This window comes from Mirounga angustirostris, unplaced genomic scaffold (genome assembly GCF_029215605.1).
Source record: "Mirounga angustirostris isolate CCGP_5_RB_7025 unplaced genomic scaffold, mMirAng1.0.hap1 SCAF_4, whole genome shotgun sequence".
NCBI lineage: Eukaryota > Metazoa > Chordata > Mammalia > Carnivora > Phocidae > Mirounga > Mirounga angustirostris.
The window spans coordinates 20,822,817-20,845,780 of NW_026991712.1; the positions used below are offsets into that span (position 1 = coordinate 20,822,817).

The 22,964-nt window shown below is 41.2% G+C and overlaps 1 protein-coding gene across 13 annotated transcripts in view; it reads left to right on the plus strand.

Annotated features, from left to right (window-relative positions):
* The window catches only part of SAMD12 (sterile alpha motif domain containing 12), a 386,018-nt gene that overhangs the window by 16,601 nt on the left and 346,453 nt on the right, over positions 1-22,964 (plus strand). The gene's annotated exons all lie outside the window — the stretch shown is intronic.

The following is a 22,964-nucleotide window of genomic DNA, read 5'->3' on the forward strand; positions in this document are numbered from 1 at the left end:
TGTTGAGAAATTTTATGAGACTATGCCTTGTGAGCCTATTGTTATCTGTTGTGTATTTTGTGGTCTTTCAAAGAAGTGGAAACTCATGTCATTCACTTTAGGGAATTTCTTTTGAATTATTTCATTTCCTTTTATCCAGCTCTGTTTTTTATTTATCTAGCTGCTATCTTTAAGATGATAAAGTTACTGGACTAGTTTTTAGTCTGTCAGTTTCCTGTTTCTCATCTGTTCTTTTTTGTTTGTACTTTTTGATTTTTATCTTTCAAGCATTTATCATTTTTAATATTTCCAAGAGGTTTTTTTTCTTGAAATTTTTATAGCCTTCTAATCTTTGTGGATGTAATGTCTTTCCATACTTCATTGAGGATATTAATGCTAACCTTTTTGTTCAGTTGTTTACTTTGCTCTCCATGTTTCTTCCACGTTGCTTTTTTTTCCCCCTCCCCATTCATTCTGGTCTCTGTTTTTGTTAGATATTCAGGTGTTTGTAGATATTAGGCTCTCTCTGCTCATACTTGAGTGACCCACTTTGTTTTCTTTGAAAGTTCTCAATGGATGGGACCTGTCAATCCTGGTCTTCATTATAAGCAATGTATTGCTGAATTTTTAGGATCAGGGAGGGGATTGTCTTAGAATGTGTAGGTCCTTTTTATTGGACTGATTAATCACTCAGAAGACCCAATATTCAAACTCCAAAATCTGATTCCAAAGTCTGTGCCCTTACCCATTCATTTTCGTAATTTCCAAATAAGGTTCAATGTCTGGGTATAGTTAATTGTATTATTTCTAAGAAAGTTAGCAATCTAAATGTAGATTTTATAGGAATTATGCTTTCTTTTTTTTAAGATTTTACTTATTTGAGAGAGCGAGCATGCACACAAGCTGGGGGGAGGGTCAGAGGGAGAGGGAGAAGCAGACTCCCTGCTGAGCAGGGAGCCTGACATGGGCTCCATCCTAGGACCCTGAGATCATAACCTGAGCTGGAGACACTTAACCAAATAAGCCACCCAGGTGCCCCTAGGCATTATCATTTCTGGAGATGATTTAACCAGAAGTTTCCCTTTACTACAAAAAACATGGTGTGTGGTATGTGCTCAGAAAATTTTTGTGAAATGAACTGATATTTTGCTCAGTGCATCATGCCTTCAGAACAACATGTGATAGGATTTAGAAAAGCCCAAGTTCCCTAACTCCCACCCTAGTGCTGTAGTGCATGGGCATACACTAAGATGTGACAAAGGTGCTCATGCAAACCCAAAGAGATTCAACCTCAAGAGAGGCGTCCTGTTCATGGGACTTCTTGGGGCAAGAGTGTTTCTTTATATTTAGGATCAGGAGTTAGTATTGAGGTGGCACCAGCCATGTGTTGGCCTGAAAAGGGCAAGGGGGGGAAGACAGGGCTGACTGGGCTCTTAGTAACTGTCCGTTCAGGTTACAGCATTTCGGATGTTGATTTAAGCAACATTCTGCTGACAGCTTCTAGAGGCTTTCCCATCTGCTTTCTGCTGACTGGGTCTTTTTGAACTTAGAATGGAGAGCTGTCTCCAAGAGGCACCCACAGCTGCCTCTTTCCATCCCAACTAGCTTTTTCTCCTCTCTGTCCTCTGTGTCTACCCACTGGTCCCTCATCATTGGAGTGGGAATGGGGTTGAGGGCTTGATAATGCTGAGCCAGGCTTTTTAGAAGAGCCAACTGTCAAACCAAAAGGATGGCTACTGGCATGGCTACTTGTCCTCCATTTTGGCCTCTGGGCTCCCATTCTCAGGGAGGGACAGTGGAGTCCAGATTCCTTGAAGGAAACAAGCAGAGTGAGATCACAGAACTAAGAATTCTCTTCTGATGAGAATGTGAGGCAACCTGTTTAGAGATAATTGTCCAGAAAAAAACTTGAACTTATGATACTCGGTTGGCCAACCATTTTGGGATTGTCAGAAGATGAGGAAAAAAAGGAGCTGTACTGGAAAATCGGATAATACTTGAGGAAGAGTCATGCACTGGGCATGAAAAAAAAATAACTTCTGCAGTTATAAAGCTACATCAGCTATTTAGACCTGAAAGCATAGTTTGTTGTAAACTTAAAGGTTTTTTAATTTTTACATAATTTAATATATTCTGTTCATGTCCTAAAGCAAGACACTATTAGAAATTCAAGAATTAAAAAAAAATCAAGAATTAAAAAAAATGCAACATAGCAACATTTCCCTACCTTTTAAATTAACCTTTTAAAATAATTGTGATTACATGCTTATAATATATACTCTTTAGAAAGTAAATGGAAAAAAGTGATCCGTAGACCCACCTTCAAAAGACAGGTATTGCTAGTATTTGGCATATTTTTTCCTAGCCCTTTTCTCTTTGTATGGTTTTTAGTTTTGCATAGCAGTCATAAGGCATTTTGCTTGCCTTTTAGTAGGATTTTTTTGTCTTCAATTGGAGTAGACCGTGGTTATGTTCTGATAATGCCTGTATGGGATTCTTGTCAGGAGGCTGAATAAGCAGTTCTTCAGTTCTTGGCTTGAATAAATTCTCTGTGCTTTTAACATAAAACATTGTTCAGATTAGAAAGTGAATAATCCTTAGAGCAAAGAAGTATGATGTAGGTTTTACAACCACTTAAAAAAAAGTCAAATCTAAAAAAATCAAAAGCACAAAAATGGCTTGGAGGAAATACGTGTAACAAAGATAAGACTAAGGCTCCTGAGGGACAGACTGTCCTAGGACCACGGAGAGGTCATCATAGATGTCTAGTAATGTTTATTAAATATACAATAATTACATGCAACACTGTGGTATTGAGAAAAAGAGAAATCTTTATCTAGAGACCTAGAAGAGAGGAATGTTGTGTAATAGAGGTATGACTGAAACCAGAGTTAGACATTCTGGTCCTGCTTGCACTGCTGACTAGTTGCTACCTCAAAGGCACCTGCCCTCAATATTATCACCAGTAAAATGAGGCTACTGGCTCTGTAATTTTAATGAGTTTCTGTCCTCCTCCTGACATTCAGTGACTCAATGAATTTATATTCTGGGACCAACCACGGAGAACATAACGATCCAAAAACCTAGCAGCTACCTTGACTCACTTCCCTCCTCCCTCACATCCAATGAATTACCAAGTTTGACCCATTTTACTGTCTAAGTCCGGGTTGGCAAATAATCACCTGTTTTCTTAAAGTTTTATTGGAACACAGTTATGATCATTAGTTGACTTTTTATTTATTGCTGCTTTTGTAGTATAGTGGCAGAATGGGGTAGTTGGCACTGTATGGTTCACGAAGCTTTAAATATTTACCATCTGGACCTTTATAGAAAACGTTAGTCAACCCCTGATTGAAATCATTGGCAGACCTCTCATCCTCACTACCTTTGCCCTAACTTAGGTCTTTATCTCTTCTCACCTGGTGAATCCAGGAGCCTCTATAATGAGTTTTTCTGACTCCAGTTTTGAGCCTCTCAAAGGTACTCTGTATGGCAGCGGCATAAAACCTTAACACCAACTTGCTGAAAACCCTTCATGGGCAACCTGCTGAACTCAGGATAAAATTCAAATTCCTTATGTAACACACAAGGTTAGAAAGCCACCGGACCTTACTGACCTCTGAAGGCCTGCCTAGTCACAAGAGACTAGGTGTAGTTTGACATGACCGCTGTAGGAATTGGAAAACCCAACCAGCGTTAAGTAGAAGAGGCTGTGTTAGCTCACCTCATTGAGAGCCTGGCTGTAGATCTGGCCTGGGGTAAAGGTTTAATCCAGATTTCTAGTTGTTTCACCTGGACTGCATTTCCTTCTCAACAGAAGGAATAGGGCCTCTTTTGTGTGGCCCTATTCACCCAGAGGGTTTCCTCTTGAGAGGTCACGACTGCTATGACAGTTTCTGTCTCTGATCCTTCTGTGTACACATCTGGCAGGACGGAAAATAAGTCTCTTCCCACGGCACTGCAGAAGTCTGATTGGACAGCATAGGTCATGTGGTAAGGGATATGGCATGTGCTGATTGACTTAGCACCAGTTCACCTATTTAAACCCTGGGGGTTGGAGTAGGATCCCACCTGAACCATAAAAATTGGGAAGGGGGGTTGTTATCCCCAAGCAGACATCGGGCTGTGGTGGAAACAGGGTGAATGAAGGTGAACTGGGACAGAATAACCAAGATTCACTGAGCATGCCATGAGCAGGATTGCATTGACGGTCAGAAACAGTAGCAGTACATGGGAGGCCAGTAATCAGTATTCCAAGGTTTGGGGATTATGGTTGCCTCACTCAGTGGGTCTTAATTCCGGCCAGTCGTTAGAAGTACTTGATGTCTGGGCTCCTTGAGGACAAATTAACTTGGGTTCTCTCCTGGTTTGCTGCGTATGAGTGACTTTACAAGTTCTCCAGGTGATTCTAATGTGCAGACAAACTGAACTATTACTGGGTTTAGGTCTGTGGAATGGGAACAATCTTATTCCAGCAGGATTGTTGTATATTGATGTGTATAAGGAATACAGCCTACGTACGTGCTCAGATAAATGGTAGTTTCTTAGCCATGGTTCTTAACCTTCACAGGGATACTGTATTAGTTCCCTAAGACTGCTGTCCAAAAATATCACATACTGGGTGACTTAAACAACAGAGAGTTTACCCCATTTCTGGAGGCTAGAAGCCCAAGATCAAGGTGTCAACAGGTTTGGTTTCTCTTGAGACCTTTCACCTAGGCTTGCAAATTGCCTTTGTTCCCCTTTTCTTTCTTTTTTTTTTCTTGTGCGCATACACATCCCTGCTATCTTTTCGCCTTTTTATAAGGATACCACTCCTATTGGATTAGGGTCCACTCTTATGGCCTGTTTAACCTTAATTACCTCCTTAAATGTCCTGTCTCCAAATGTAGTCACATTGGGGTTAAGGCTTCATATGAATTGGGGGGGGGGGGGGGCATAATTCAGTCGATAAGAGGTATGGATCCTTTGATTCTCTGATACCTAGGTTTCCTTTACCCAGAAAAATGCAGACACACATGTACATCACACTTTGCATGTGTTTATAGGACTTCAAAGATCCCAGTTAAACAGGAACATCTGAAGCAGCCTCGCAGAGGAAAACACATACCAGAGAGAAGGATGTGTATAAAAGAAGGCATGTCATTCTCCTTAGTCCATTAATTTAACAACCATTCACTGAGTGCTGTGCATGTGTCTGGCACCGTGCTAGGATTATAACAATGAATGACACAGGCAGGACACCTTCTCTTACACTTAAAACTTTTGTTGGACACAGTAAACACAATGCCATTCAGTATCAGTACCAAGTGCCATGTAGAGAATCTAAACAGAAAATGATGGGATGGCGTTTTCCTGGGAAGCTACTTAGATTACGTGGTTAGGACTGTCTTCACTGAGATGATCAAGTGGAGACTTGCACAACAAGGAGTCAGCCATGCATATGGGAGTGAAGGGCTTATGGCTGATGGGCTGCCTGTTGTTCTCTGGTTTATTTTAGCATCAGCTGGCAGAACCACCTCCTCTCTCAGCAGCTGCTCCCCTGATTCGGTTCTGCTGCCTGCAGAGCAAGAATTCGGGATCTGCTCTGAGATAGGCATAGCTATTGTGGGTTGCTCCTCTGCCTTTGGATGTCTTTCTCTTTTCCTATCTCTGAGATGTTTAGGTCCTGTACTTGAAGGGATAAGACCCATCGATTCCAACATCTGTTCCTCCGAATTCTCACTGACATGACCAGAGTTCAGTCACTGTTGTGACTTCAGCATGAAGTAGAGTAACCATTGTGGGAGTCAGCAGTCAGCACTAGTGATGTGGTCAATGCATGAACAATAATTGTGTTGTAGTACATGTTTCTATAATAGTATGCTGCAGCTCTGAAGGATCTGGAAGAACCCCAAACAGCATCTGGATGGATGGAGAAGACTTGTAGAAGCTGTGTCCTAAATGTCCCCCACTGGCCTTAGGATGAAGAGCAAAATCCTATTGTGAATTATAGGCCCCTGTAGGTCTGGTACTGGCCATCGTCTCCAGTTCTCTCCACCCCTCTCCCAAGAGAGGCAGGACCTGTTTCCTTACTTTAGGCTGGGGTCCATTCTGCTCTGTGTCTCTCATTACGGGGTCCAGGTTGAAGGGGCAGTAGCCCCTTGGGCATGCTCTTTTTCTGGTTATCACAAGTGCATAGGAGGCCAAAACATGGTAAGCATGATTTTTTTAAGATTTATTTTAGAGAGCACGCGAGCGAGCACGTGTGGTTGGCGGGGGTGGGGGAGAGTCTTAAGCAGACTCCACGCTCAGAGAGGACCCTGACTAGGGGCTCGATCTCACAACCATGAGATCAGGACCTGAGCTGAAACCAAGAGTCAGACGCTTAACTGACTGCACCACCCAGGTGCCCCTGTAAGCATGTTTAACTCTACTGCTCACATCTTGTCCACTCCTAGCCATTGGCCAAGTTAACGCCTATGGCCAAGGTCAAGGTCATTAGATAGGGATACACACTCTGCTCTGAAGGAAGGGGGGTGAATATTTATCAAACAGTAAGTTGATCTACCCTAGCATGTAATGTGCTTAGAATAGTGCCCATCTAGGTCTGCCTAAAGTAAAAACAGTAGTGTACTTTTAATAGTCTTATTTGGGGAAGGGACAAAGAAGGGAGTGGTTTGTTAGTAAGTAAACAGAGTTGGGGAAAATTACTATGTAGGGCAAGACTTGAGGATGTTAATGGCCTTATGGGAGGAGTGAGTGGGTTGAAGATGGAAGATAGGGCAGAGCTTGAAGATTCAGCTGAAATCTGAAAACCTGAAGTGGGGTGCCATCTTCCTCATGGCTTTTGTTAGCAGCAGGCCAAGGAGGCAAGTGGTTGGTTTGATGGGTTTTCTCTGCTCTGAGCTCTGTATACTTGATGTTCCCCCTTCTCTTTAATCTTAAAGGAGAGGTTTAGATTCTAACAGTTGGTGTTTACAATGTTTTAATGTCTATCATATTGAGAACTGACTAGAAGCATCTTTAGAAATAATTTACACCACCATAAAATGAATTGCTAATCTTTCAGAGTGTATTCTTTAGAATTGTTTTTGTTGTTTCGTATACCAGCCAAGAATATCTAGACCAATGAGGAACCTGGTAAAATATCTTAGAAGCATCGTCTGATTTGCAAAGCTAAGTAGGAATATAAATCCTTTCTCAAATACAGTCATGCTTTCTGCCATTTACTTGTGTTGTTATTTCTTCAGTTGTCTCTTAGGGCAATGTTTATATATGTGATTAAAATGTCCACAGGATGCACGCCCGCCCACCAGTGTTCAACTGTAGGACTCATGGGTGGGAACATAAGAGCTATGGGATGTTGGCTTGTACCAGCAGTCATCACTTAGCCCCTATTATGGACCTGGTATTTTAAAGGACACAGGTAATGAAGTTGATCATTAACAACCACATGATTTATTGGATGCCTAATTTTACAGTCATGACTTGAAGTGGCCATGTACTGCCTTGTGTAGTGTGGATAAATGCTTTGGGAGTTAGGATTAAGGAATATTAAGTATGTGTTGGAATGGGGAGAAGGTTTTAATGAGACTTGTGAGCATCCTTTAAGATGCAGTTCATCTCACAGATGAATATTGTCACGTATTTATTCATCCTTATTACTGAAATACAACATTGGCTATTTCCCTCTGCTCAAAGCATTTCTTCACTTTCCAGTTGTTCAGTGAAAAATCCCAGACTTCTGATCCTAATACCAAAAACCCATACACTTATAATCTACTCGCTGATTATCTTCCTGTCTTATCTCCATAATTTCTTTTCAGATGATTTACTCTTCCTTTTAAATGCTCCAAACTTGCCTAATCTGTACCTTCATTTTAACTGGTCCCTCTGCTTCGCTACCTTCCCTGATCTATGGATGCAAACCTGGCCCCTTCAAAACTTATCTGAACTATTAAGTTCTATGAAGTCTTGCCTGTTCTGTTTTTTGGGTTCCTCCTCCCGCCTTGGAAGTATTCTTTTCTCAATTTTTGAAACCTCTCATTACTTTCTCTGCAGCTCTTATTCCCAGCCTCCCTTACTCATGCCATCTGCAAGTAACTATTGGCCTGCTTATTTTTGGTCATTAGCCTTTAGCTTTTATAGACAAGTAAATCAAGTAAATTTTTGCTTTAAATGGGGACACTCACAGTTTATATAACTTTTGTTAACTTTAAAACTCGTGTGCAGAAACACACCTCTTATCTAATTTCATAAAAGATAAGCCTTTAATACAACAAAAAAAAAATGCAGAGAAGACAGTATCAAAGGACAAGGCTTTATACTGAAAACTTTGGCCAGTGGAGAACTCCTGAGCTATCTGGTTTTTTGTTTTATTTTCCATTTCACTGAGGACCAATAAAATGTTCATCCTCTATCTGTCCTCTCTGGGTAGACATTTGGGAGCCACTCTTTCAGACTCTTTGAGACTGAGCTTTGCCAGAACTGATTTCTCTGATTCCCAGTTTATCTCTATATCCCTCCATGATAATCTTGGGTTTTTAAAATCTTATAACAACAAAAATAGCACTGATCTGCAACATAGAAGCAACCAGTTTGGGTAATAAAGATCTGATTATTGTCTAAAATAACTAAACAAGAAGTCACTTCTATACACTTCAGATCTACTTCTGTAAAAGAGCAATAGGTTGAAAGTGCTGTTCATTCTAAAAGAGCAAAAATTTTATAAAACCCCTAATATGGCATTTTATCTTTTTTCTTTTATCTCTAAAATGTACATGTGGTTATTTAAATGACTAAGAACAATTTAAAAAAATTGAGAAAAGTCAAATTATTTTCATCAATCTGTTTGTTTTTTTTCTTCCAAGTAACCTTTACAGAACAGAACAAATGGATTTTAACATTGGGAAGAGAGAGACTGATCTTTTAAATTTGCACTATCCAGTAGAATTTGGTGATGGAAATGTTCAGTAATCTGCACTGTCCAATATGGTGGTCACAGCCATGAGTGGCTTTTGAAATGTGGCTGGTGTAACTGAGGAACTAAATTAAAAATTCTATCTAAGTGTAATTAAACTAAAATAGCCACAGGCTACTATTGGGGTCCCTTATTGGACAGTGTGGCTTCACAGATTGACTAAGGAGTATTGAGCTGCAATTTGTGATGCCAACTTGGATGGCATTTTATCAGTTTTCTTAGTAAACTTGAGAAATTTCAAAGGAGCATCTTTTATTAATCTTTAGCAAGTTATGTATGTATGAATGGCTCTAGTGACCTTTGAGCTACTTTTCGTCCTCAGGTCACAAGTTTGAAGGATGCTGATTCATAATCCACAAATTAAGATCTGTCCATTGACTCTTATGGCTCTCCTTTTAGCTACCATGATCTTTGACTTACGTGTATCTGTGCATACGCACACACATACATTTATGAAGATTAAGTGAAACAGTAATGGGCCTGGTTAAACTTGAGCATTCTGGCAAGTTACTCTGAATAGAAAGTGTGAGCAAACAAGATTGCCTGTGCTCTCACTCCAGCCCCTCGGGGGAGGGAAGCACACCCATTCATCAAGGCAAACTGGAACCTATCAAGCCTTTTGCATGTTTCTGTGATTTGACGCATACTTATTTTTGCCTGAAATACTCATTTTTCTTTAGTTGCCAGGATTACTCTTTCAAGAGACTTTTAAGCTTTTTCTTCTCTGAAATCTTTTTCTGACCTTTTGTCCTCCTACACTGACCTGATCAGTCACCTTTTTTTTTTTTTCTTTTAGTGGAGCTATTGTGTCCACACACATGCAGATGTGTATACAAAGGGTAAAGATACTTGTTTCTGATGAAATCAAGATGATTAAGATATTAAGAGCAAAGGAAGTAATAAAGCAATAGTTAACATTTGTTGAGCATGCACTCAATGTGCCAAGCATTGAGCACTTTAAATACATTTCATTTAATTCTTCTAAAACGTTATAAAGAAGTTAGGAGTATTTCAATTTTATAGGTAAGATAACCTTAACCTAAAGCTTAAGTAATTTGCTCAAGGCCACACAGCTAGAGAGTGGTAGAACCAGATTTATTCAACTCCAAAGCCCATGATTTTACCAACTAAGCAATAATTAAGATGTAGAGGTAGTTAAAAATAGCTCTTATTCCCCAGAGTATCATGGTGTGGTGGGGACAATGTTGTGTGAGCTATAAGAGGCCTTGTTTTCATTTCCCCTTTTTCCATTTTCATGGTGGCCTTAACCCCTCCTCCCCCACCCTCCCTTCAGGGTCTGTCTCTGGTTCTGAGCATGCTAGGCCAGAGCCTGACGGGGAGGCACAAGGGAGGAGAGACACAGGGGAGGCCTCTGTGCATACTTGGGCCCACAGTTCTCCTGGCTGGGTCCGGGGAGGGTCTGCTGAGGATGGTGGGTAGAAGTGGTAGGCCAGTGGGCCCAGAGTACAGCACATATGGAGGCAATAAATACTGACAAGCCAGGCACATGACTCCAGCCCCACACGGGACTAAGGCTTGGCCTCTGGCTTTGTCGGGCAAGGGCTCTCTGCTGGGGCTGTGGGCTCCAGCACTGCCCACTGGGACAAAGAAGGCAGAGGTGTGAGGACACCTGGCCTCCCAGATGGGAATGGAGGCAACTTCAGTTTTGGCAGTTTGGCTTTCCCCAGCCCCTGGAGCCATCCGCACAGCCCTGGCTGGGAGAGGGGGCTGGCTAGGCCCTGGCGGGCAGCAGTGCATCAACAGCACATCCCACACGATCCCTGGGCCACAGGGACTGCGGATGGGGGCAGGTATGTGCACATGCTCATGCAGACATGGGGGGCTAGAGGTCATGACGGCCCCCACAGCACACGATCCACATGTTAAGGCATCATGCTTAGACGGTTACTGACAGTGATGGATGTACTAACCAGAGACTGGTGAAAGCCTCCCTTCTGATTTCTAATACCTTAGTGATGGAGGATGAAAAGTCCTCCGTTAATGTTAACTTTGTACCATCCCTTCTTCCTCCCTTCCTGAAATACCACATTGTAATATGTAGACTTCCTAAACTATTAGTCACTTCTTTCCATTAGTATTGTTTGACAGGGATTGCTGTCAGGTCAGCAGCAGAAAGTGTGTTACAAGCTGCAGGTGTTGGCTTTCATCTTTATTCATAACCTCATTTCTCAACTCTCTCACCAAGGTTGTTTGTATATTTGAAAAGTTCTTCTTTGCCTTCTGACCCACCCTCCCCACCCTCCTTCCCCCTCCCCTCCCCGCCCCCCCCCCCCCCCCCCCCCCCCGGCCAAATTTCACTTCAGTTTGCCCTTTTCATTCCAGGATTGTCACTTTTGAAGTCTGTACTATGTTTGTCCTTTAAAGTTACATTACTACCATTTTGTTGACTCACAATTGTTAAAAATGTAAATGCCAAATAGTCCTCCATTGTGATGGAGGAGGGCAGTAAGATAAAAATGGAGATGGATGTTCATTGAACACTTGGTCGATGTCAGGTATTCTATAGGTTATCTCACTTTATCAACATATAGCAAGAAAATAGAACTTGGACTTGACTCAATGGGTAGATGTGTTGGGTGGGAGTGATCTGAATGAAAACAGGAATCAAAAATCATTTCTCGGGACGCCTGGGTGGCTCAGTCGGTTAAGCGTCTGCCTTCGGCTCAGGTCCTGATCCCAGGGTCCTGGGATCGAGTCCCGCATCGGGCTCCCTGCTCTGCGGGGAGCCTGCTTCTCCCTCTGCCTCTGTCTCTCTGTCTCTCATGAATAAATAAATAAAATCTTAAAAAAAAAAAAAAAAAAAAAAAAAAAAATCATTTCTCAACTCTATCTAAAAGTAAAGTATATCTACACAATACACAGTGCTGTGAATTGTGTAAGACTGATGAATCATAGACCTGTACCCCTGAAACAAATAATACATTATATGTTAATTTAAAAATCTCTAAAAAAAAAAAATACTAATTCAAAGGGATACATGCACCCCAATGTTTATAGCAACATTATCTACAATAACCAAATTATGGAAACAGTCCAAGTGTCCATCAACTAATGAATGGATAAAGATGTGTGTGTATATATATATATATATGTATATATAGGGATATTATTACTCAGCCATCAAAAAGAATGAAATCTTGCCATTTGCAATGATGTGAATGGAACTAGAGAGTATAAGGCTAAGCGAAATATATCAGAGACAAATACCATATGATTTCACTCATGTGGAATTTAAGAAACAAACGAGCAAAGGGAAGAAAAGAGAGGCAAACCAAGTAACAGACTCTTAACTATAGAGAATAAGCTGATGGTTACCAGAGGGGAGGGGGGTGGGATTAAGGAGTGTACTTGTTGTGATGAGCATTCAGTGATGTATGAAAGTATTGAATCAGTAAATTGTATACCTGAAACTAATATTACCCTGTATGTTAACTGGAATTTAAATAAAAACTTAAAAAAAAAAAAAAGTAAACTATATCTAATGTCTGTGTTCTGTTTTGTTTCATTCTTAAGATATATGCTTGCTATTGTATATTAAATAATCTTAAGTGTTGAGTTCTGAGTTTTGATACTTGTATTATGTAACCAAAGCAAGATATAGAACATTTCCACTTACGAGAAAGTTCCTTCTACTTTTTGCAATGAAATCTTTCTTTTCCAGTTGGCTATTGAACCCATCCATTGACCTTTTAATTTTGGTTATCACATTTTTTAGTTATAACATTTCCATTTGGTGGTTCTTTATGTCTTCTATTTCTTTGCAACTTTGTTTCTTGGCTGAAGCTTTCTATTTTTTCATTTGTGGCAGGTATAATTGCTCCCTGAAGATTTTTATCATAGCTGCTTTAAAATCTTTGTCAATAGTTCTGAGATTTCTGTCATCTTGGTGTTGGCATCTGCTGATTGTCCTTCTCATTAAGTAGGAGATCTTCCTTGTTCTTGGTTATGAGTTGCTTTTTTTTTTTTATCAAAATTTGAACATATTCATTTTATGAGACTTAATCATGTTTAAACTTTCTGTTTTAGCTGGCTTTGAGACCACTTTGGCCGGATGTTACCTGGGAGTTAGGGCCTCCTCATTATCACTGGATGGTGGTGAAAAGTCCTGACTCTTTCCACCAGGCTTCTTCTGACACCATCCCAGAAAGGAGGGGCCACCTTATTGCTTGATGGAGATGGAAGTCCAGCCTCCTCACATCAGCTTGACTGACATTGCAGGGGTGAGGAGGTGGCCTTGATAATCGTTGACAGATAGGAAAGTCTGGGCTCCCTATGTGACTTCCTATGACATCACCCACTTGGGGGTTTTGGAGTACCTTATTGTAGGCTGGTGAGGGTGGAAGTCGAGGCTCTCACTCAACCTTTGCTGGTATGGGTGGTTGGGTTACATTTTTTTTTTTTCTGTGATGTTTGAGTAGAGCAGTTATTGTCTAAAAGTTTCTTACTAGGCTGTCCCTATTGTGGTCTTTTGGCAGAGGAAGCAGGATTTTGTCTCATTTTTTGTTTTTGCCCTTTGAGGTTTCTAGGTCGTAGACTTCTTCAGTTCCAAGTCTGGAATGTAGATGAAAAGAAAACCCAAGGAATGCACATCATGTCTTTCCTTGAGTTCTAGACTGTCCTGTGTTTGTGTCATATAATGTCCAGGGTTTTTATTTTTCCTTAGTGGGACAAATCAAGAGATGTCTATTCCGTCTTTTAGAAACATCTAAGAGGCACTACTTTATTTAAAAATATAAAGACCTAAGGAAAAATTAGAGTAGATCACATACAGTAAAGAAAAATAAAGTTTTATGAAACTTGGCTCAGTTCATTTATTTACATAGATGTTTTTGGTCGTGGAGTCATAGTGTGAAATCCGTTTCTTATAGTATCCTGGTTAAAAAGGTTTGAGTCACCAGTGTAGACGACCTACTTCTCTCGGATACCTGAATCCTCTGTCTAAAGCTTCATAGAACCTCTGACTGTATCTGTGGTTGTGTTCTCATGAAAGAGAGGAGTTAACATTTGTGCCTTAGAGCTTGTCCAAAGCCTTTCCCCATTCTGATGGTGGCCTAGGTTAAGCATTATTTCAATTTCTGCTGTATTTAGATTGTCTAGTCCATATATCATGAGTAGGAAGGGTGAATGTTTGCTGTGGTTATCACTCTTAAGTGTGTTTGGGGAGCGAGGATCCATTGTAGCAAACTCTTTTTACAAAGGTGAAATCATCTCTGGATGAGTGAGCCAGGGTGAGGGTGCTTCGTGGGGCTCAGAGGAGGCAGAGTCCTGACACAGCTGCACGTGGTCTGAATATCTGGCTGGGATGGACAGTCATCCAGCCCCAGCTCCGGTGGCCACACAGTAGCTACCAGGGCTACAACTGGGCAGACTCCTGAGGACAATAAGAGTATTTTGGGGGTTCAACCCATCCTGTCTCATGATACCTGCTGCCTTCCTCTCCTCATCAGCAGAATGCCTTGCTCTCCAGCCCCCTCTTAGTAACACAGGGGAGCCATCTATTACTGGTCAGTTACAGATTTGTTGAGAATGGACCTGTCCTCTTTTAATGTCTCTGAGTTACCGGAAATTTGTATTTTACCCCTATTCTTTTTTTTTTAATTTTATTTTATTATTTACCCCTATTCTTTTTGATAGTAGGAAAGGACTCCAACCTGTATTTGGAAGTGTTAAGCTTCAGTGTGTGTGCGTGTGTCTTTATATACATATATATGGAATACCACATTTAGCTGGTGTATATGGAAGTGTTAAGCTTCAGTGTGTGTGTGTATGTATATATATAAAATGGGATATATATTATATACATATAATGGAATACCACATTCAGCTGGTGTGTGTGTCTTTATATGTATATATATATATAAAATGGGATATATATATTATATATATAATGGAATACCACATTTAGCTGGTGTGTGTGTGTGTATATGTACATATATATGGAATACCACATTTAGCTGGTGTATATGGAAGTGTTAAGCTTCAGTGTGTGTGTGTGTGTGTGTATGTATATATATATAAAATGGGATATATATATCATATATATATAATGGAAGACCACATTCAGCTGGTGTGTGTGTGTGTGTATATGTACATATATATGGAATACCACATTTAGCTGGTGTATATATAATAAATTTATATATAGAATATGTAATTATGGGCGCCTGGGTGGCTCAGTTGGTTAAGCAACTGCCTTCGGCTCAGGTCATGATCCTGGAGTCCCGGGATCGAGTCCCGCATCGGGCTCCCTGCTCGGCGGGGAGCCTGCTCCTCCCTCTGACCCTCCCCCCTCTCATGTACTCGCTCTCTCTCATTCTCTCTTTCTCAAATAAATAAATAAATCTTTAAAAAAAAGAATATGTAATTATATTGTATATATTATATATATATGGAATACCACATCTAGCTGGCCAAGGAGAGGTCTGGAAATCCTATTTGGTCTCCTCATAGCCTGACCCAAATGATAAAATCAAATATAATTGAGCCTGGGAGTGGGAGAGTGTAGAATAAATAGAAGGTGAGTCCCTCAAAGACTCTGAATTCTGCCTTGTTGTGATGGTGGAGGGGGCTACAGTTCTTAGATCCCAGTATCCTCCGGGATATGGATATACCCTACCCTAGAACAGGGTACAGCAAACTTTTTTTGTAAAGGGAAAACTAGTAAATATTTAGTTTTTGCAGTCCATATGGTATGTCACAACTATGCACTTCTGCCATTGTAGCACAATGGTGACCATAGAAAACATATACATAATCATGACTGTGTTCCAATGAAACTTAGGAATACTGATGTGTGAATTTCATATAATTTTCATAGATCACAAAATATCCTTTTTAGTTTTTCCCCCCAACCACTTAAAAATGTAAAACTGTTTATGACCTACATAAATGGGCAATGGGCTAGATGTGGCCCCTGGGCCATCGTTTGCTGACCCTGCCTTAGCAGATGTCTGCTGGACAGGTTTCTTTGCCCAAAGAGACAGTGTGCCCTGCCCATTAGTTTAATCCAAGCTTGTGTTTGAGACCTACATTTCCTGTACACTTGGTATATTTCATGTTAAAACATTAGTGATAGGACACCCATGGGCACATTCTCATTCGTGCATAAGTTTTAATGAGTGATCTAGGCACTTTTCTGGGCACCAGAGTCTCCTCAATGAGTACGTTTTGCCATCAGGTCTTTACCGTATCATCTGGATTGATTCTACCTGTGATAACATTTTTCTTGATAACATGTATTTGTAATGTACAGCTTCCTTGCTAAGGTATTACCATACTTGTACAGCTTTCCAAGTCATAATGGGAATGATGAAACCCAGAGCAGAATATTTTGCTAGGATTTCAGTTTTCTTTTTTATCCCTAAGGAAGAGCTAAGTAATTATGTTGTTAAAGTGGAATCATGTGTCAGTTTGGAATGGTTCATCTTAAGTCACAGAACACCTGACTCAGTGGCGTCATAGGTAAAAGATTACTTTTCTTGTGTAGCATCAGGTCCAGAGGTAGGTAGGTAAGTACCCAGTTTGAGTAGCTCAGTGATGGTAGAGCCAATGTGGCTATTAGCCTCTTGGCTTTCATGTTTATAGCCTTATGATTGATAGCCACTCTGGATATCACCTCTGCATTCGAGGCAGCGAGGTGGTGAGAAGGCTGATATCAAAACCCGTTCTCTTGTCAGTTCCAGTACTGCGTCTTTACACATCATCCTTCTGCTTAGGTCCCATTCCCAGGAATCTGTTCACAGCCACATGTAGCTGCAAGGGAGGCTGGGAAAGTGAGTGACCTTGTGGGCAAGGAGGACAACATTGGGAAGTGTCTGCTATAGAGAGAGGTCTCTTGTAATGCCCAGATTACTTCTAGAGGGTAATGCTCTGCTGAATTTGAATCCAGAGTATAATAAGGCACTTCCGTGAATTAAGCAGATATTTAGAGAGTGTCTGCTATGTGTATATTATATAAGAGGTATGAAACAAGGGCTTTGTTTTCCAGGAACTTTAGCTAGAAGCAAGACGTATACGTAAATTATAAACTATCTCAACTTCAATGGATAATGATGGGGATTGAAGTACATTTGTTTCTAAGGTCGTGTGTTTGTTTAGCAGCATTTATTGGGTGCCAGATATGTACAGTTTTTTAGTCTCTGCAGGCACACAGATGAGTAAGATGGTTTCCACAGAAGGCAGTCCAGTAAATCCCTTTCAGAACAGCTCTGTGTTTCTGTGACTTAACATTATCTTTGAATTCTACAATTAGATGAGAAGCCACTTTGATCTGCTTTTTTGAAAAGTAAAAGCTGTAAGTTCCCTTAAGAAGGGAATGGCAGGGAGTGGGAGTGCATTGGTATCTTTCCACCATACCTCTGCTTATGCTATAAACAACGATTGAGCACTTAGAGTAGTTTAGTCACTCGGCTAGGCGCTAGGTTTATAAGGCTTTAATGAGAAGTCACTTGCTTCAAGGGGTTCCTGGTCATACACTAGGCAGACACGTTAATTTTTGCAACACATGGTGTATACGTACATGGGGTGGGTGGAGGAAGAGAAAAAAGGGGGAGAATGAGAGAACAAATAAGAAAAATGGGTGAATTGTCCACATTGCTTAGAGAGGATATAATGGGTGCAAAATCAGTTAAAGCTTCATAGTGGAAAGAATAGATAATTTAATATTTCATAAAGGGTCATCCCTGAAAATAAGGAAAGAGTATATTATATAAAAAGACCAATTCTGTCAAATTAGGGAAGCACAAAAAACCTCTCCACTGCAAGCGGCTTCTGTGTGATGGTAGAAACTCTTGGTGCAGGATCTGGAGCGACCTCATGGCCCTGGGAAGTGTTTGCAGAGCATCTCTGTTACCAGCAAAGCCCCAAATAAAGGAACTTCCAGCCTGAATGAGGCTCAGTCCCTTGTTTCACTGCAGGGAGAGTGTGGTGTGGGTGGGGATTAGAAGAACTGGAAGCTGGATGGCTTCTTGGCAAGTGGGACACACTTGCTCTTGCAAGTGGGATGCACGACCAGCACATCCCCTGGTTCCCCCCTCGCCTTCAGACAGAACGCCTGGCACTTCTTCATAGTCTGTTACTGTGAGCTCTGTCACGTGGGAACGGGATCTAAGGGCAGGTCCAGGAGGATCCAGGCTCACTTCCAACAATGAAGCGCCTTTTCTGACAGACTGGGGCCCCTTTTTAGAAAATATGCCCTTTCCAGGGAAATTCTAAAATAATATTATATAGTTGAGCTTTTTTTTTTTTTTAAGAAAACATGTTCTAGTTTGAAAATCACAATGAGCTTGTTGAAAAAAAAAAACCCTCAAATTTTTGAATAAAGTATCTTTGGAACTTCTCTTTCTGACTATGGAGGCAGTATGGGGGGATGAAATTAGACGGAGTGGGTTGTTTTTGTTTTTAAATTCTGTTTACTACAGATTACACATAACATAAAACTTATCAATTCAACCCTCTTTAAACATGATTTAGTAGCATTAGGTGTATTCACATTGTTGTACAACTATCTCCACTATCCATCTTCAGGACTTTTTCATCCCAAACAAACTGTACAAGCCGTAACTCCCCATCCCCCACTCCTCCAGTCCCTGGTAACTGCTGTTGTACTTGGTCTCTGTGAATTTGACTACCCTAAGTACCTCGTATAAGTGCAATCATACAATACTTGTCCTTTTGTGGCCAGCTTATTTCACTTAGCATAATGTCTTCAAGGTTCATCCCTGCTATAGCATCTGTCAGAATTTCATTTCTTCTCAGGACTGAATATGCTGTTCTATGTACCACATTTTTTTAATCCATTCAACAGGGGACATTGGGGTTGTTTTCACCTATTGGCTATTGTGAATAATGCTGCTGTGAACATGGATGTACAAATACCTGTTCAGGTCCCTACTTTCAATTCTTTGGTTGAGTTGCCAGATCAGATGGTCTATGGTTAACTTTTTTTTGAAGATTTTATTTATTTGTCAGAGACAGCACAAGCAGAGGGAGTGACAGGCAGAGGGAGAAGCAGACTCTCTGCTGAGCAGGTGGTCCGATGCAGGACTCGATCCCAGGACTCTGGGATCATGACCTGAGCCAAAGGCAGACACTTAACCAACTGAGCCACCCCAGGGTCCCTCTGTTTTTTTTTTGTTTGTTTCTTTTTTTTTTTTTTTTAAGGAATCACCATATAGTGTTACAGCAGCTGTGCTATTTTATATTCCCAGTAGCAGAACACAAGGGGATGGGTTTGTACACATGAAAAAGATGGTAGCTTTGCTGTGGCATCTCAAAAGCAATGCAAAAGCCTATGCATTTGCAGTTAAAAAAAAAATTAAAAGTCCCGATTAACTTTTTTAAAGAAATATTTATGAAATCTTTGGTTTTTTTAATTCTTGATTTTAAAGAGCTTAGTATTAGCAACTCTAACATGAAAATGACAAGGGCAGCCCTTGAGGGAAAGACCACTCACTGACAGCTTGCAGTGTCCATTCAGTAACTAGGAATCAGGAAGGTACAGAGGGGTCAGGAAGACCAGGGAAGCACAAAGAGGGTCTCAAAGCTGACCTGTGAACTGCTGAGCCCATTAAATTGAGTAAATATCATCAGTGAAAACAAGAAAGGACAGTATGAGGACAGAAAAGAGAACTCAGATAGGGCTCCTTTTACATGATGAACAAAGAAATGAAGGTCACAGCTTGTAAAGAAGCCATTTGAAAGTTGCTTGATTTGTAAATATTAGGGACATGAAATTTCAGGGAAAACAAAGCAAAGCCTGTCAGAAATGGTTTTAAATAAATAAACCCAAGCACAAAACCTAAATCAACTACTGGGTTTGCAGGCGAGGAGGGAACAGCTATGGAAGATTAAAATATTTGTGTGAGGAAGGTGGCTACGTGTGTAGAAAGTCCAAACATCATATTCTGTTTCATGTTTATAGTTACCTTACATTTTAAACGCAAGGTATTTACCAGCAGAGAAGTGTTTCCTTTTGATTTAAGGCACAGTTGTATAAAGAGAAGAGATTGCTGGTTCATTCAGCATCTGATCCAATGTTTCTTAAAGGCCTATTATGTGCCAGGTTCTAGACTGGGGAGTGGAGGTCATGGAGGTGACCAAGGGGTAGGGCCTGCCTTGAGGAACATGTAGTTGTGGTAGGAGAGGTGTACAGATCAGTGAGGTAGACCTCCTCGATAGAGTGAGGGAGATGAAGAACCAGGGTACTATGTACATGGAAGAAGCATATCCCAGTGGTTCTCGCTCTAGTGGCCAGAAACTCCCTAGAAGGCTTTCAGAGGGTCTAAGCTGACACATGGGGTGCGTGGACTTAGCCTCCCAAAGGAGCAAGTAAGACTGGGGCGGAGTAGAACCTCTTTCTAAGAGGAGGGGCCAGCCTGAGCAAAGATGAAGGAAGTATGAGAGCCTGATTTGGTGGGGAAGGAGAACAGGAGGTTACCAGAAGCTACCAGCAAGTCAGTGGTATTCGGAGACTGTGAATTTCAAGGCAGGAAGTAGCCAGGTATCATGCTGGAGAGAAAGATCAAAGCTATATGTTGCTCTTCCTCCAATGCCCAAATCTATCCCATGTTAATTTTTCATCTCCCTTTACAAGCAAACTTTTTTTTTATATATATAATCATGATTTTAACATTTTGAATATCCATTACAAATAGGTCATTCTTTGGAGATGGAGAAGCTGATTTGATATTAACAGTAATTAGTGTCCTGCTCTTACAGACTTTGGCTACTAAATTCTCTACCACTGCCTCAAGTGGGCATTGTGATTGGTTCTCCAACATCCATTCTGCCCCTGCCTTCTTGAATAACAGCAGTGTGGTCTGAGGAATGGAACTTTAGCTGAAAGGCCAGCTGGTTTAAGGGTAACCCTATCTCCACTGCCAGGGTTTTAGTTCATTAATGGGTGTGTGATTCATTTTGGGCTGTGAGATAAAATGAAAGTTTGGAGGAGGATTAGGGGAAAGAGAACAATGTCAACCATTGACTGTCACTATTGCTAGATGAGAACCAGAAGTTTGTAACTCTAGGTGCCATGAGGGGACCCAGACTTAGGACATACATAGGTAATGTTCTGGATAGCAGAATGGAAAGATGAAGAAAAAAAAAATCAGAATCCTCGATGACCCTATTGAGCTGGCAAATCCACAAACTCTGGACTTTTACCATTACTGAACTTCCTGTTCTGAAAGCTAATAATTTTCCTTACTATTTAATCTATTTTGGTTTTGCTCATCCAAAGCTTGAAATCATCCATATCCTAAATGATGCTTGATCTTTGTAATCCCCAGTAGATACCTGCATCACTTTCTGTGACTATGCACCTTGAGTCTCATTTCCCCTGTCTGTGAAATGAATGTAATTAATCTCACCGAGCTTTTATGAAGATCATTTGAGATCTAGCGCAAAGCGTAAGGGAGGAGGCGTGAACTAATACATGTTGAATGTCTACTGTGCACCATGAAATAGGCTGGTTCTTGGCTCTAAGAATCTTAGAAGCTAGAAGAGAAATTCACAGATAATTTTCATTTTGAAGTATATAAATAAGACCACATGCACATAGACCTTTGTACAAGTAGTTTAAGATCATTCAATATTTGAATACTCACTGTTCCAGGCATAATGATCCAACATGGGGTGGGGGCAGGGGATGAGGAAGGGGATTAAGGGAAGACCTATCTGAAGAAGTGTTCTTTAAGCCAAAACCTGACAGATGAGTAGGAGTTAGGTGAGGAATGGGGAGAACATTTTAGGCAAAGAAATGACATACAAAATCCGGGAAGTGTGAAAGAACTTGATGTGTTCAAGAAGTAGGAAGTGTGAAAAGGAAGTGTGTGGTCAGAGTAGAGTAAATGAGGGATATGTGGGTGATGAAGTTGGAAAAGCAGGAAGGGGACAGGTAATGCAGGGGCCTTGTTAGCCATGTTACAGTTTTTGAACGATGTAGGTATAAAATGAAGCCATTAAAAAGTTCTAAGCCAAAGGGTCTCACAATCCAACCTGTACATTTTTTAAAGGTGGGGTTTCAGGGCTCAAGCGAGGAAGAGCAGTTGGGCTAGTCAGTGTGGATGAGAGACGTGGGTGGCTCGGACCAGGGTGATGGCAGTGCAGATGGAACCACATGGATGGACTGGAGCAGCTCTGTGGGCGTAGAGCTTGCTGGGCCTGGCGAGAGATGGAAGGGCCGTGGCAAATCGTGGAGAGCGCCCTGCCAAGGATGACTCTTCAGTTTCTGTGTAACTGGAGAGCACTGGAAAAGGCATTTTGGGGGGGAGTGGTAGAAAAACCAAGAATCAGCTCTGAACATGTTAAATTTGAGGTATCAGTGATACCCTGAAATTGGGATCTTGAGTTCCAAGTTTCACTTTCGTCTGAAGCTCCTAACGGGTTTTTCTGAGCTGCAGTTAACATTTGGGCGTCACCGGCAGGTTAACTGCTTGGAGTGTGGGAATGGATGATTCCTGTTAAGGAGAGCATGGAGAGTGGGGAGGGAACCCCTGCCTCACTTCTGGGAAGCTCACCCTTGTCTCTCAGGTGTCACGTACTCTCTTGGAAGCCAGGTAGGAGGAAACCCTGACCTGAATGGGATGCCAAGTAAGGGAGGAATTGTAGAATCACAGCAGTTGGCTAAAAGAGAAAGGGGGGATACTGAAGATATTGAGTAAAAGGTTATGAGTGAGGTAGAGTCCTAAGGGGGATGGAGGGAGGGAAGGCTCTGGCCCTGAGTCCTCTGAGGCCAAAGGGTTCAAATTCACAAAATTTGAAGGGGTGGGGTCCCAGGGAGGTGAGATAACTTACTACACACACACACACACCCACCCTCACACATCCTCACCCACCCTCATACATCCTCACACACCCTCACACACTCCTAGTGAAAGAGAGAGAGACACCCACCCACCCACACCCCTAGTGGTTCATGGAGGTCATCTGGGAGAAATGTATGGTTCCCATAACATTCATTGCTATTTCCTTCAGGATACTAGGTACAGTGGAGGGGCTCAGT